Below are 12,575 nucleotides of genomic sequence, written 5' to 3'. Positions count from 1 at the left end.
TGCAACACCCTTACTCGATGTTGCTGAGCGTCTAATTCCAAATCCATACTGTCTAGGCATTCATGGGTGGCCTCCATTCTATTCTGCAATTGCTGGAATTTTGTGTCAAGCGCAGCTTCCACCACCTCTTGAACCTTGGACACAAGTTCTAAAGTCCAGGCTGAGCTTACCAAAGGAATCGGCGGGGCTGTTTGAGCCACCATCTTGGTTGGTGCTCCTTGCTTCATTTCTTTTTCTTTTTTGGGGCGTTTCGATGCTATAGCAAAGACAGTACCTTTGAAAGTGCACACCCAACAAAGCCATAGGAGCAGCTAAGCAGTGGGTACAATTTCAACCCCTATCTGGCAAAATACATGGAATATGTGGCTGTTTACGGTGGGGACCACAGAGGAGCCGATTAGGCCGCCCTCCGCTCCTGCTCTAGGCGTCCTGAAGGAAACCATTATTTGTTAAAACATATCACCAACTCTACCTCCCATCTATAGATCACTGTTGAATAGCCTTTTGGAGGAAGACTTCTAAACAAGGCCTTATGTAAGAGATACACATAGATCGTGGGGCGTCTGCCTGAGAATTTACCCTAATTTAGAGGCAGCCCTCACAAAAAATTTGTCTTTAGAGCAGAGATGTAATGAGCTGTTTGTCTATATCCAAACGCAGACCTTTTCTCTACTACTAGAGCCTTGCTGCATCTCCTCCAATGGATGTAATGTGCCATCTTCCTAGAGAATATGGTGCAAATATTGTATCCCTGGGCAGCACAATCCTTGAACACCACAGAGTTCATCCCTGGAATGATGTCCAGGTTACCAGCTGTAGGCACTAGATCACTACCATGCGGGCCCTGTACCCAAAGACAGGCTTTCTCCAAATCTTGCGCATGGGTTGTATGAGAACACTCATGAGCAGATGTGAAGGAAGCACTGGCGCAAAAGCATGAAGTATAAAATTGAAGTGTAGAGGTACTACCCAAGCCTGTTATAAATGCAACTGGGGTAAAATATCAGCGCTCATAATCCACTCCCTATGTGGCATAGAATACAGGCTTGAGTATACAAATATAAATCGGCAAGCCTAACCCACCTTTTTACCACCTACCCATATAGCTTGGCCACTTGTAATTTGGGGGTTTCTTGCCTCCCCAACAAAATTTTGTAAGCAATATATTACGTAGGACCTACATTTAAGTAATACTGGATGATTTTGAAGAGTATACCATCCATTTAAAAAACAGGGTCATTTGAAACAGGTTAACCCTACCACTAAGAGACAGCGGTAGGGCAGCCCACATCTACAACATTGTCAGTAAATTGGAACAGATGTGGGTTAATTGCAAAAATAGAGGTTATGAGGATCAGCAGGTAAATAATGCCACATATGAAAGCTACTTGTATATTATTGATAAAATGCAAATTAAAAACATTTAATTCATATGAGGATTGTTGAAAAATGTTGAGAAGACATTGGGAGACTGGGCATCCAAGTGGCAGATGACTTAATGTGAGCAAGTGGAAAGTGCTTGTAGGAAAGAGGAACCCAGACTATAGCTACCTGATACAAGGTCCACATTAGGAGTCATTGCCCAGGAAAGGGAAAGAGGGAAATGGGACTTGATATACCGCCTTTCTGAGGTTGTTTTTGCAACTACATTCAAATGATTTACCATATATTCAGGTACTTATTTTGTACCAGGGGCAAGGGGAGGGTTAGTGATTTGCCCAGAGTCACAAGGAGCTGCAGTAGGAATTGAATTCAGTTCCCCAGGATCAAAGTCCACTGCACTAACCACTAGCTAGTGTCATTGGTTTCATTGTTGATAATTGAAACCTCTGCTCAATGTGAAGCAGCGGCCTAAGAAAACGAAATAGAATGGTAAGAATTATTAGGAAAGGAATGGAGAACAGAGCAGAGAATATCATAATGCCTTTTTGTTGCGTCGTGGTGCAATTGCACCTCAAATATTGTGTATGATTCTTGGTCAGCACATCTTAAAAAAAATAGTGAAATTAGAAAAGATACAAAAAAAGGCGACAAAATGATAAAGGGGATGGGACAACTTCCCTATGAGAAACAGCTAAGTAGCTAGAGCTCTTCAACTTGGAGAAGAGACAGTTGAGGGGATATATGATAGAGATCTATAAAATATGGAGTAGGGAGACCACGAGATACATTGACGAGTCAGACACGGATTAGAGCGGCTCCAGTCCCACACCCTATTCCCACAGAAAACAGCACTTTGGTGGTGGATTCCAGTGGAGCACTCGTAACTTTCCTGTAAGGTGATTGTTTTATGGACAAATAATGTGATTTTCCGCGATAAAACTATGCCTGGAAAGGTTTTGAAAAAGAAGCTGACAAACCACGTGTTGGGAGATTCTAAGGTGGTGGAATACAGGGCCGCTGGAACTCATGGCCTTCTCAGAACACCAGTTGATTCAATTAACATTGGCTGTAGAAAAAGCCATTGAACCAGACTGGAAAAACTTAGTGGGTCAAATGACTAAAATGGAAAGTATGTTGGCGGATCTTGCAACGTGGACCAGAGTATTAGAATGGTGAGTCTTAGATATAGAGGAGTTTGATTTGCAACACGACCCAGTGATTTCTGACGTGTAGAAGCAGCTAAAACTTCACGAGGGAAAAAATAGAAGACTTGGAGAATAGATCCTGAAGGGGGGAAACCTTCGCATTATAGGATTGCCAGAACATCTCTGTGATCATAATTTTGCCTCTTTACTTGAGTGGTGGTTTACAAAAGAATTTGCTCTCTCAGACAGCATGGGGCTGTTTTGTATTGAAAGAGTCACAAAACAGAGGGAAAGCAGCATACAAAAGCAACCAAACAAACAGAAAAAGTAAACACTGGGCCTTCAGGAATGAGAAAAATGCAATCCTTTATTAATGATGAATACCCGACACGGGCCGTGTTTTGGCGTACAAACGCCTGCATCAGGGGTCTAACGTAAAAAATACATAAACATATATCATTAAAAATTCTATATAATACAATAATGCAGAACCAACATCAAAATCAAAAATGCATATGCATGCTTACATAAACATACATACACATGTATATTATAAAAATTTTTAAAAACAAAACATAGTTATCATGGTTACAAGAATATACATATAAAGAATGATAAAACATAATAACATATGATATAAAACATCATCATCATGACCTGAGAAATATTAACCAACAATCCATACATATATCGTCATATATCTATCTCCCCATTTACATGTACTTATTCACAAACTTAAAAAAACTTACTCATACATACATATACCTACATACCATAATGTTATATTTCAAACTCATGTGTGCAGGTCTGTGAAGACCTTACCATCTGGGGTAAGTGTTGCAAAAAATGAGTGCAACAGGGGCTTATGACTTATAGTGCACGCTTTCAAACACTCATACCATATAAGTAACTTTACTGATTACAGACTCTGCATAGAAATAGAGCATAAAAGTAATGATAATAAATAAATAAACATCAAACCTTACCAAAAAGCTCTTCTAGGTCAGCTAGTTAGCTAGTAGATAAGATGATTAACAAACAGCTTATATTCCCTAATATAAAAAAGGAACAGAGTTTCAAAATTAATAAATACTTTCCAGATCCATAAATAACATTGAAACATCCTTCAAAATTGATCACTATTTGTCAATTCATAAAAACATTAAGTGTTCAAAAGCATTCCCATGCATCCACATACAATAAATGAGCAATTGGGTAAAATAAATATCTGTTTTAAACCACTTAACAGTCGAAAAAAACCAACAGTCCGACATCACCTGAAGCCAATATTAGCACAGAATCTATCATCCTAAAATATCTTGTCAAAGGAGAACTTAAAATCTTACCCGCTGTTCGGGCAGCCCGTTTGTGGGACGCCTACAGTCGCGTCAACCACCAAAGATTAAAAGCATGCGCAGCACAACGTTTGAAAAAGACATCACGGGGTATATTCTAATATTTAAAACAACTCCACATTTATGAATCATAAGCGCAATAAAATTAGATGATATCCCCCAAAACAAAGATTCATTCACGTCATATCCTAAGTATCGTACGTCAGACAAATTACTGATCGTGGGAATATGTGAAAGTCCAAACGGATATCTATGTGCGCTGCGTAAAGGATGATAAATAACTGAAATGGTACGAATTATAAAATTATATTATCTTTTCCTTAAAGAAACCGATAATCTTACCCGGTGTTTGAACAGCTCATAGATAAACGCCTTCAGAGCCGCATAAACCGCCAAAAGTTAAGGCATGCGCAAAGCTATGTTTAAATGGACGGAGGGAGGAGGAAGTGAAGTGACGTAATGGGGCTAGTCCGAATATTTAAAGTGATATAACATTCGCATGTTGTAGGCACGACAAATGATGTATATATATACATCATATACAAAATCCCTCCATTCACATCTAATCCTTAAAATTAAACAAATTATACTTCTCAAATGTCTGAAAAGCCCCAATAAATGCTGCATATACTGCATAAAAAGACCTAAAATGGTTTCACACATAATGAAATACATATATGTATGAAAAAATATGAATGAAAAAAATAATATATGTATAAAAAAAATATATAAAAAATATATATAAATACTGTAAGTAGACTTGATGATAACTACTGATATTCACAAACGACAAAAAATAAAACACAAAAAGAAAAAAAAGAGAAAGAAGCCCAGAAAAAAAGAGACCAGTCCAAATGGGGTCAACCACAGAGCACAAAGATCCTTATTTTTCAGTTTCTTTATATATTTCTCTATATGTTCAGAGGTTTTTTTGGTTATGACCAATATGTAATTCAAGTATGTGTTATTATATTTGTTTATATTATGATTGTATGCTTTTTAAGGAATTTAAGTGACTTGATTTGAAGGGATATGTATAATAATATGGTAGTTATGATACCAGATACTGTAATTTTAAGTAAAACTACGCAAAATGTTCCTATGTATTTCATTATGTGTGAAAACCATTTAGGTCTTTTTTATGCAGTATATGCAGCATTTATTGGGGCTTTTCAGACATTTGAGAAGTATAATTTGTTTAATTTTAAGGATTAGATGTGAATGGGAGGGATTTTGTATATTGATGTATATATATACATCATTTGTCTGTGCCTACAACATGCGAATGTTATATCACTTTAAATATTCGGACTAGCCCCATTACGTCACTTCACTTCCTCCTCCCTCCGTCCATTTAAACATAGCTTTGCGCATGCCTTAACTTTTGGCGGTTTATGCGGCTGAAGGCGTTTTATCTATGAGCTGTTCAAACACCGGGTAAGATTATCGGTTTCTTTAAGGAAAAGATAATATAATTTTTATGATTCGTACCATTTCAGTTATTTATCATCCTTTACGCAGCGCACATAGATATCCGTTTGGACTTTCACATATTCCCACGATCAGTAATTTGTCTGACGTACGATACTTAGGATATGACGTGAATGAATCTTTGTTTGGGGGATAATATCTAATTTTATTGCGCTTATGATTCATAAATGTGGAGTTGTTTTAAATATTAGAATATACCCCGTGATGTCTTTTCAAACGTTTGTGCTGCGCATGCTTTTAATCTTTGGTGGTTGACGCGACTGTAGGCGTCCCACAAACGGGCTGCCCGAACAGCGGGTAAGATTTTAAGTTCTCCTTTGACAAGATATTTTAGGATGATAGATTCTGTGCTAATATTGCTTCAGGTGATGTCGGACTGTTGGTTTTTTTCCGACTGTTAAGTGGTTTAAAACAGATATTTATTTTACCCAATTGCTCATTTATTGTATGTGGATGCATGGGAATGCTTTTGAACACTTTAATGTTTTTTATGAATTTGACAAATAGTGATCAATTTTGAAGGATGTTTCAATGTTATTTATGGATCTGGAAAGTATTTATTAATTTTGAAAACTCTGTTCCTTTTTTATATTAGGGAATATAAGCTGTTTGTTAATCATCTTTATCTACTAGCTAACTAGCTGACCTAGAAGAGCTTTTTGGTAAGGTTTGATGTTTATTTATTTATTATCATTACTTTTATGCTCTATTTTCTATGCAGAGTCTGTAATCAGTAAAGTTACTTATATGGTATGAGTGTTTGAAAAGCGTGCACTATAAGTTCATAAGCCCCTGTTGCACTCATTTTTTGCAAACACTTACCCCAGATGGTAAGGGTCTTCACAGACCTGCACACATGAGTTTGAAATATAACATTATGGTATGTAGGTATATGTATGTATGAGTAAGTTGTTTTTAAGTTTGTGAATAAGTACATGTAATGGGGAGATAGATATATGCGATATATGTATGGATTGTTGGTTAATATTTCTCAGGTCATGATGATGATGTTTTATATCATATGTTATTATGTTTTATCATTCTTTATATGTATATTCTGTAACCATGATAACTATGTTTTGTTTTTAAAAATTTTATAATATACATGTGTATGTATGTTTATGTAAGCATGCATATGCATTTTTGATTTTGATGTTGGTTCTGCATTATTGTATTATATAGAATTTTTAATGATATATGTTTATGTATTTTTTACGTTAGACCCCTGATGCAGGCGTTTGTACGCCGAAACACGGCCCATGTCGGGTATTCATCATTAATAAAGGATTGCATTTTTCTCATTCCTGAAGGCCCAGTGTTTACTTTTTCTGTTTGTTTGTATTGAAAGAGCCCACATAATAGGCTGACTCCAAGAGGACAGACTGAGGCCATGTGTTGTAATTATAAAAATTCATAATTACATACACAAAATAGAGATCTTACGTGGCTATTGGCAAAAAAGAGACAATTTGAGATATGAAGATTCATCTGTAAAAAAATCTTTCAGGATTATTCGATTTTGTTCCAAGAACAGAGGAAGCATCTCCAACCAATTCGTGTTGCATTCTTTGAGAGGAAAATTCGATTTACATTGCTATACCCGGCTATACTGAAAGTAAACGAGGATGGGAAATGGATAGCATATGCTACTGTGTCTGCAGCCCAGTGTGGAGTGGAGACACTGCATCCGAGTGGTTTCACTGTTTTGCACTTAAGAGTGTGGCAGTGAATTTGGTGTATCGGAGAGGGAGGGGGGGTGAAAGGTTGGAATGGGGGCTTGAGGGGTGAATAACTCTTGTGTGTTTGCTCTTATGGACATAACCTTAGGAGCGATTGATTGGGTGAGGTGGGCACAGGGGATGCTCTGTGTGTTCTGGAAAGTCATTTATACAGGGGGGCAATTTCTATATCTACTGTGGGATGGTGATCTAAATAGTTTCCACTGCAAGTATTCAGTATTGAAGTCCGGGGTGAGGCTGGGCACCCAGGACTTTCTGTATCATGTGACATCCAAACTTTCCTTTTCATTTTGTGGTATTGGTGTAGGATAACCTCTATTTGTTGTTTTGATGTCTTGGAATGTGAGTGATAGTGAGGCATATTTTCAAAGCACTTAGCCTTCCAAAGTTCCATAGAAACCTATGGAACTTTGTTTTCAAAGCACTTAGCCTTCCAAAGTTCCATAGAAACCTATGGAACTTTGGAAGGCTAAGTGCTTTGAAAATATACCTCATTACCTCCCCCATAAAACGAACAAAGATATTAAATGCTTTTAAATGCCTCAAAGGGCCTTTTGTGCATGTATGACTTTAGACAGGCTCTGTCCCAAGTGCCAAGCCGGGGATGCGATGCTGGGGCACATGTTCTGGCTGTGCCCGGTGGTAAAGAAATTTGGACTCATCTTTTTCAATATATCCGTCAACTCTGGAGCTGTATGCTTCCCAGAACTCCCTTATTATTATTTGGAGTCCCACTACAAGGATCTACTTACCCTACAGGATTTATTAGATTTGCGCGTACAGCTGATTTATGTGCATGAAGAACTGTTCTTACATACTGGTTGGACACAAGGGACCCATCTCTACAACACTGAAGAACTATAATGATTACACAACTGCGTGTGGATCGTATGCAAATTCAAGACTTTGAGCATGCCACTGGTTGACATTTTCAGGCTAAATGGGAGGTCTTTTGGAAGATATTGACCCCCGCATGCACGAAGTACCATCTTAAACATCTGATAGCAGATGATCCCCTCATAGTGGTAGTTTGACATGCAGAGCATTGGGGGGGGGGGGGGGGGGTTGGGGGATGGGAAGTTCTAGGGGGAAAACAGTTATATTTTGGCAAATTGTGTCTACCATGTTTTGTACAGTTTTCTGGTTGCATTGCTGTTAATAAACGTGATTAAAACATAAAATGCCACGAGGCGGACATAGTTTGCTTGCAAGAGACGTGCTTAACAGACGAAGAGCATGAAAAATTGAAACAACAGTGGGTGAGGGAGGTATTTTATGCTTCCTCAGGGAGGAAACATGGGGGAGTTGCAATTCTGTTTAACAAGGCCTTGGCTTACAAAGCTAACTTGATATTTAGAGACCCTGGTGGCAGGTATTTACTGGTAAAAGTGTGGATGCAGGGTAAAGAATTTAACCTGTTGGTCGTTTATGCCCCTACTCCCTATGAACAAAATTTCTACCCTGCTTTGTTGAAAAAGCTGCTACCCTATCAACCAGGGCCGTGCCTAGAGTCTCTGGCGCCCCCCTGCAGACTATCAGTTGCCCCCCCCCCCCCCCCCCCCCCGTGAAAATGATCGCTCACCACTTGCCACACTGAAAGGAATTGTCAGCAATGTTCTTAGAAACAAATTGCTATACATTGCAAAATAAGATAGCAGATGTAAATTCTCAAAGTGGACATATTCCAAACGCTAAAATGAAAATAAAATGATTTTTTTCCTACCTTTGTTGTCTGGTGACTTTCTTTTTCGATCATGCTGGTCCAGTATCTGATTCTGCTGCTATCTGTCCTCTTAACTCCATTTCCAGGGCTTCCTTTCCATTTATTTCTTTACTTTTCTCCTTTCTTCTTCATTTCTTGCTCTATATCCATTTCCAGCAATTTCTCCTCTCTCCCTGGGTCCTGCCCTCCCATCCATGTCTATTCTTGTCCCTCTCTGCCCTTCCCTCCTCCATCCATAGCCAGCAATCCTCCTCTCTCCCCTCCCCTCCATTTCCAGCAATTGTCCTCTCCCTGGGCCCCCATGTCCATCCTTGTCCCTCTCTGCCCTTCCCTCCTTCATCCATAGCCAGCAATCCTCTCCCCCCTCCCCTCCCCTTCCAGCAATTTGTCCTCTCCCTGGGCCCTGCCCTCCCATCGATGCCTCTCTGCCCTCCCATCCATGCCTCTCTGCCCTCCCATCCATGCCTCTCTGCCCTTCCCTCCGCACCCTGGGGCCTTTAAATCTTTTACTTCCGGTCGCAGCAGCGTCAGTGAAAGCGGAGCGCTGCCGACGTCTCCCTTCCCTTCGCGCTCTTGGTTCAAACCAACGAGTGCAAGGGAAGGGAGACGTCGGCAGCAGTGGCGTAGCTAGGGTAGTTGACACCCGGGGCCGGTCATTTTTTAACACCCCCCCCCCCCCCCCAAATCCAGTACTAGGCATACCGAGAATACAAAACACTCACGACCTATAGAGCAATTCTACCATACCATAAGCAGTCGTTTCTACGAGTCACACAAGGAAAAGGAAAGCATCTTAAGCACTACAGTGAGCACTAGAACATCAATTCACCTATTGTAAAACGAAACCAGACAGAATAGTACAGATCGTCGATTCTGCACAGTCAATGCCAACTGAAAGCCATGTCTTTTTCACAAACACAGATATACTCTAATCCACTATAGAATAAGTAATCATAAACTTTCTATTTAGACAAAAATTGAACTGAACCCCCGATGCCAGACTCTGCATACAATGCAACACCACAGAAACAGAAAATGTCTCCTAGTACTGTGCAAAATATAAAGACAGCAGATGTAAATTTGAAAAAACTAACAAATACCAATCACCACTTTACAAATTAACAAATAGAAATAAAACAAATACAGAAAATAAAATAATACCATTTTATTGGACTAATACATTTAGCTTCCAGAGGCCAAAATCTCCTTCCTCAGGTCAATACAGTATAGTGCTGTTACAGTATCCTATCCTGATCTGAGGAAGGGGGTTTTGTTCTCTGAAAGTTAAGTCAAAATGTATTAAAATTAGTCCAATAAAAAGATTACCTTTTTACATGTTCTATTTATAAACATTTATTAACACAGCAAAAATACTATATCCTAAAGCAAAATAATAAAAATATATATTTACAGTTTGTTGTCTTTGGTTTCTGCTTTCCTCATCTTCTTTTCACCGTCTTCCTTTTATCCAGCATCTGTCTTCGCTCTCTCTCTGCCATCCAGTGTCTGCCCTCTCTAATGTCCCTTCCATCCACATCTGCCCTCTATTTCTGCCCCTTCCATCCACCATCTGCCCCAGTCTGCCATCTCTCTCTCCCCCTTCCATCCACCATCTGCCCTCTCTCTCTCCTTTCCCTCTAGCATTTTCCCTCTATCTCTGCCCCCTTCCATCCACTGTCTGCTCTTTCACTCCCTTCTATCCACTGTCTGCCCTTTCTCTCTGCTCCTTTGATTCACCATTTGCCCTCTCTCTTCCCCCTCCCATCCATTCAGGGTCTGCCCTCCCTCTCACTCCCCATTCCATCCAGGATCTATCCCCCCTCTCTCACTGCCCCCTCTTTTCGGCTCCCAGTTCCCACCTGCGGCTGCCCCTAGTTCCAGATCCATTGATTCTCCCATCCACCCCTGCCCCAGGCATGACCCCATTCTCCCTCCTGCTCACTTTTCAGACCCCAGTTCCAGCTCCATGCCCCTTGTCCCATCTGTCTCCCACCCAGTCCCTTCTGCTATCCACGTGCTCCCCACCCTCACCCCATCTGTCTCCCACCCAGTCCCTTCTGCCCATCCGAGTCCCACTCACCCCATCTGTCTCCCACCCAGTCCCTTCTGCTATCCAAGTGCTCCCCACCCAGTCCCTTCTGCTATCCAAGTGCCCCCCACCCTCACCCCATCTGTCTCCCACCCAGTCCCTTCTGCCCATCCGAGTCCCCCTCACCCCATCTGTCTCCCACCCAATCCCTTCTGCCCATCCGAGTCCCCCTCACCCCATCTGTCTCCCACCCAGTCCCTTCTGCTATCCAAGTGCTCCCCCCCCTCACCCCATCTGTCTCCCACCCAGTCCCTTCTGCTATCCAAGTGCCCCCCACCCTCACCCCATCTGTCTCCCACCCAGTCCCTTCTGCCCATCCGAGTCCCCCTCACCCCATCTGTCTCCCACCCGGTCCCTTCTGCTATCCGAGTCCCCCCCACCTTCACCCCATCTGTCCCCCACCCTGCCTCGTCTTCTCCCTGCCACCCGGTCTTTAAAAAGAAATTGCCGACGTGATAGCGAGCGCAGCACCTCATGTGCAAGTGAAAGAAGCGGATCCGATCATCTCATTGGGCCTTCTTTCACTGTCCCGCCCTAGAGGAAATAGGAAGTTGCGCCAGAGGAGGGCGGGACAGTGAGGGAAGGCCCAATGAGATGATCGGATCCGCTTCTTTTACTTGCACACGAGGTGCTGCGCTCGCTATCGCGTCGGCAATTTATTTTTAAAGGGCTGGTACGGGGGGGGGGTGCCAGGAAGAAGAGCAGCAGGAGCAGCGGCACCCCCCTTTCTGGTGACACCCGGGGCGGACCGCCCCCACCGCTCTACGCCACTGGTCGGCAGTGCTTTAACTGACGCTGCTGGCTGCTGCGACCGAGGTAAAAGATTTAAAGGCCTCGGCGGCGCAGGGCGAGGGTAAGCACTGCGGCGGCGCCCTCCAGAGGTGGGCGCCCCCTGTGGTGCTTACCCCGCTTACCGCATCGGCACGGCCCTGCTATCAACAAGGTGAACTTGTGGTGACTGGGGATATGAATATAGTAATGGGTCCTGTATTAGACCACTCTAGAGGCTCGCTGACTCTGGGTAGGAGGATGGGAGAACACAACATCAAATAATTTTGCATTAGTGCTTAATCTTGTAGATCCATGGTGTCTTCTTCACCCCTCAGAGAAGGAATTTACACACGTCTCGGACACACCACACCCATGCCAGATTGGACTATGTTTTGGTCTCTACCCCAATGTTGCCTTCAATTCATTTAGCAGAAGTATGACCAGTGGAGATTTCAGATCATGCTTTAATATGGGTGGAGACAGGGATATCTCAGACAGTTAATTCTGCTAGAGGGTGGCGATTCCCTTTCTGTTTAGCCCGTAATTCTGAGTTTGTAAAATATTTAACGAACCAGTGGTTAGATTTTGTGACCAATAATGCACAACATGAATCCCAACCTATGTTGTTCTGGAGCACGGCTAAGGCAGTGTTCTGGGGAGATGATATTGCATTTGTGAGTCATAGGAATAAGATCTTGATGTCTAGTATAGCGCAACTAGAAAAGTGATTGCAAAGGGTGAAGCACCAATATACTAATGTTCCATCGCCTTAAACAAGGGAGCTTTTGACATCTATACAGGCGTCCCTATATACGCAGATTCATGAACATACGATGCGTAGTTTGCTAGGAAGTTCCACAGATATGGTAATTAAACAGG

The 12,575-nt window shown here is 41.8% G+C and overlaps 1 protein-coding gene and 1 long non-coding RNA gene across 5 annotated transcripts in view; both read left to right on the top strand.

Annotated features, from left to right (window-relative positions):
- The window catches only part of FAM126B (family with sequence similarity 126 member B), a 213,258-nt gene that overhangs the window by 81,514 nt on the left and 119,169 nt on the right, over positions 1–12,575 (top strand). The gene's annotated exons all lie outside the window — the stretch shown is intronic.
- On the top strand, positions 5,276–6,629 carry LOC115474459. Its single transcript, XR_003942862.1, has 3 exons — positions 5,276–5,320; positions 5,970–6,036; positions 6,596–6,629. It is a non-coding gene; the product is annotated as an uncharacterized LOC115474459 (long non-coding RNA).

This window comes from Microcaecilia unicolor, chromosome 7 (genome assembly GCF_901765095.1).
Source record: "Microcaecilia unicolor chromosome 7, aMicUni1.1, whole genome shotgun sequence".
Classification (NCBI taxonomy): Eukaryota; Metazoa; Chordata; class Amphibia; order Gymnophiona; family Siphonopidae; genus Microcaecilia; species Microcaecilia unicolor.
This window is presented reverse-complemented; position numbering and strand designations above follow the sequence as displayed.